The following is a 3,857-nucleotide window of genomic DNA, read 5'->3' as shown; positions in this document are numbered from 1 at the left end:
CTGCGCTATATAACATTTGCAATGATCAAGATATCACAGTTGCAAAATTTAAAAATGGTGAGGGGGCAAACTTCTTCCGTCGGCAACTCCACTCCCCGTTGGTAACTCAATGGGATGAGCTGAGAGCTACAGTTGCCTCTTGGCACCTAGCAGATAGCTCGGACCAAGTTGTGTGGACCCTGGGGGGAAAGAAGAGATTCACGACCAAATCTATGTATGAGTACTTGGAAAGAAATCTAGCTGGGTGCAACTACAAGTGGATTTGGAAAGCTAAAATCCCACTTAAAATCCAAATTTTCCTTTGGTAGTTGTTCCAAGATGCTGTCTTGACATTAGATGTCATGAAGCGAAGGCGCTGGGCTGGTAACCTGAAGTGCTCTTTTTGTAGAGATAGAGAGACCCCTCAACATTTATTCTTTACGTGCCCTGTAGCTAGAGTGGTTTGGAGGACGCTGGGCTGTGCTTTGGGCACTAATAAATGCCTAAACACTATTTGGCAGTTTTTCTCCTGGTGTTACATGTTTTTACCTGAAGGTGAAGATTCTACATCTTCGGTTTAGCGGCCATTTGTTGGGCAATTTGGAATTGTCGCAACCAAGCTACCTTTGAACAGAAAAAGCTTAAAACCCCCTTTGCTGTGAGTTTTTCAGCATGTGGCTTCATGTCTTATTGGGCAGGGATGATGAATGGAGAAGATCGGGCGATGATGGAACAGGGATCCAAGATGCTGAAGGCCAGTGCTTCAGCCATGATGAGGATCTGCGCAGCGCTGAGTGAGAAGACGCTGATCTGATGGGAGATCCTGGTTGCGCTCTGAAGTTGAAAAAACTGGGTTCCGTCGTCGCTCCAAGATGTTTCGCTGCTCCTGCGTGGGCATAGTTGTGTTGCTCCTGCGTGAGCCCTACAGGAGTCTCCTATACTCTATTATGTCTGATGTTTGATGCTTACAGTACTTCGTGTCTATGGGTTTTCGCCCTGCGGCAGGCTGCTCGATGACGAGTGCTTGTAGTGGGTTTCCCATAGATGCGTTGAACTCGTGTCCTCCTTTCTAGGTTCCTGGGTAGTAGCAGTTTAAACCAAAACTATTTATATTTCCGTTATGTCAAAGTAATGGAAAGGGGTGATGCCCGATTCAAAAAAAATTACCCTTTATATAGTTTCCATTGTAATTTGTTGTTTGGAGGTCACCGAAGCTCTTTGTAAGAGCGCCCCCAACTCACTATATTTCAATTATACTCCCTTCGTCTCAAAATTCTTGTCTTATATTTGTCTAGAGACGGATGTATTTAATACTAAAATGTGACTTGATATATCCGTATTTAGACAAATCTAAGACAAGAATTTTAGAACGGAAGGAGTATCGTATGAATTAAATAAGCACTTAGATATATATAACCTCTCTGACACGTTTTATCTTATTGTTGTACCTAAAAGAGCTCCCGTTTAATGTGTTTTCTGTGAGAAGTAGTATGCTTTGTCTTGCCTTTATTGCTAAGAACTATAATGTAATGCGCCAACACTTTTTGAGAATCCACTTTAGTCATAAATTAGACCAATAATACATAAATCATTTTACTGAAAAATTATACCTTTGAAAACTTCTTTCAAATACGAATTCAAAGGTATCTGTCATGCTCCCGCTGCAGTCACCCATGTTGGTTAAATTTATGGTCAAAGTTAAATCTCGCAGAGCTTGGGCGCACTACATTATGAAATGAAGGGAGTATAGAAGGATTAAGATAAACCAATTCCGCTCTCTTTTCTCATTAAATAGGCCATCACATAAGATTTTTTTTCTTAGGTGTCGTGAATAAGATATGGTCCAAGGTGGATGTAACGCCCCAGATGTAACCTGCCATATTTGTATTCCAACTCTTGCCATTTTCGGCTCTAAGTTATGAGATTCCTTCGTGGTTGGGTTTTTGTCTTTGTTTTGTTTTTGTCCATGCCATGCATTCTATATCATGTCATCATGTGCATCTCATTTGCATACGTGTTCGTCTCATGCATCTGAGCATTTTCCCCATTGTCCGTTTTGCAATCCGACACTCCTATGTGCACCGGCGTCCCCTTTTGTGTCTTTTCGTGAGAGGGTGTTAAAAATTCTCGGAATGGACCAAGATTTGCTAAGCGGCCTTGGTACACCACGGATAGACCGCATGTCAAATTTCGTGTCATTTGGAGTCCGTTTGATGCTCGAACGGTTTGAGGAACCGTAAAGGCCTCGTGTGTGTTGCAGCCCAACACCCTCTAAAGTGGCCCAATAACCCATCCACACCTCTCCCATGTCCTCCGACGTCGGATCACGATCGCGTGGCCGAAAATTTCACCTCGTTTGGACACTCCCACCTCCTTCTAGGTATAAATATGTGCAACCCTCTCCAAATCCTGGATGAAACCATAGCAAATTCCCCTCTCCGCCGCCGGACAAAAAACCCAACCGACGGACATGTCCGCCGCCCTCGCCGCCGCCATGTGTCGCCTCCTGGTTCGTTGAGACACCGTACCCACTTCGCCGTCCATCCGCACGCCGTCCCGCCGGGGCCCAGGAGGGGCCCTCCCGGCCCACGCGTCCGCCGCCCGCCGCCTGCTCTCCTCCGCAGCGCGCCGCCACCGTACCTCATCTCCTCCGGCAACCGCTGCCACCGTCTCAGAGCACCGCCGCCCGCCAAGGCCCGCCGCGGAGCCGCCCGCTCCGTGCCCGCAGCGCACCCCACCGCCTCATCTGTTCCTGTCGCCGGCGAACGACTCCGGCGAGTCCTTCTTCCTCGGATCCGGCAAGTCCATCATCTCCGGCCACCGCAGCGCACATCTCCGGCGAAGATTCCGACGAGCCTCAAACCACGCGCCCGAAACCTAGATCTGGTATTTCGGAGGTCGATTTTCCCTAAGTCTTTTATTTCTGCAACATTTTATTGCTCTGCTCATCATGCCATAACTTCATGACCGTTGCTCCGTTATGTGCGTGCAATATATCAAGATGTTCATCAGGATGTGCTATTCATTTTGTTACATTGTGTGATGCTTGTTTGAGTCTACCTTGATTCCCAAATAGTTGATGCAAGAGTCCTATAAAATGATAGGTGTTGATTCTTATCAGAGTATGCCCTAGAGGCAATAATAAAGTTATTATTTATTTCCTTATAATCATGATAAATGTTTATTATTCATGCTAGAATTGTATTAACCGGAAACATAATACATGTGTGAATACATAGACAAACAAAGTGTCACTAGTATGCCTCTACTTGACTAGCTCGTTAATCAAAGATGGTTATGTTTCCTAACCATGAACAATGAGTTGTTATTTGATTAACGAGGTCACATCATTAGTTGAATGATCTGATTGACATGACCCATTCCATTAGCTTAGCACCCGATCGTTTAGTATGTTGCTATTGCTTTCTTCAAGACTTATACATGTTCCTATAACTATGAGATTATGCAACTCCCGTTTGCCGGAGGAACACCTTGGGTGCTACCAAACGTCACAACGTAACTGGGTGATTATAAAGGAGCATTACAGGTGTCTCCAAAGGTAGATGTTGGGTTGGCGTATTTCGAGATTAGGTTTTGTCACTCCGATTGTCGGAGAGGTATCTCTGGGCCCTCTCGGTAATGCACATCACATAAGCCTTGCAAGCATTGCAACTAATGAGTTAGTTGCGGGATGATGTATTACAGAACGAGTAAAGAGACTTGCCGGTAACGAGATTGAACTAGGTATTGGATACCGACGATCGAATCTCGGGCAAGTAACATACCGATGACAAAGGGAACAACGTATGTTGTTATGCGGTCTGACCGATAAAGATCTTCGTAGAATATGTAGGAGCCAATATGGGCATCCAGGTCCC

Source organism: Triticum dicoccoides, chromosome 5A (assembly GCF_002162155.2).
Source record: "Triticum dicoccoides isolate Atlit2015 ecotype Zavitan chromosome 5A, WEW_v2.0, whole genome shotgun sequence".
NCBI lineage: Eukaryota > Viridiplantae > Streptophyta > Magnoliopsida > Poales > Poaceae > Triticum > Triticum dicoccoides.
This window is presented reverse-complemented; position numbering follows the sequence as displayed.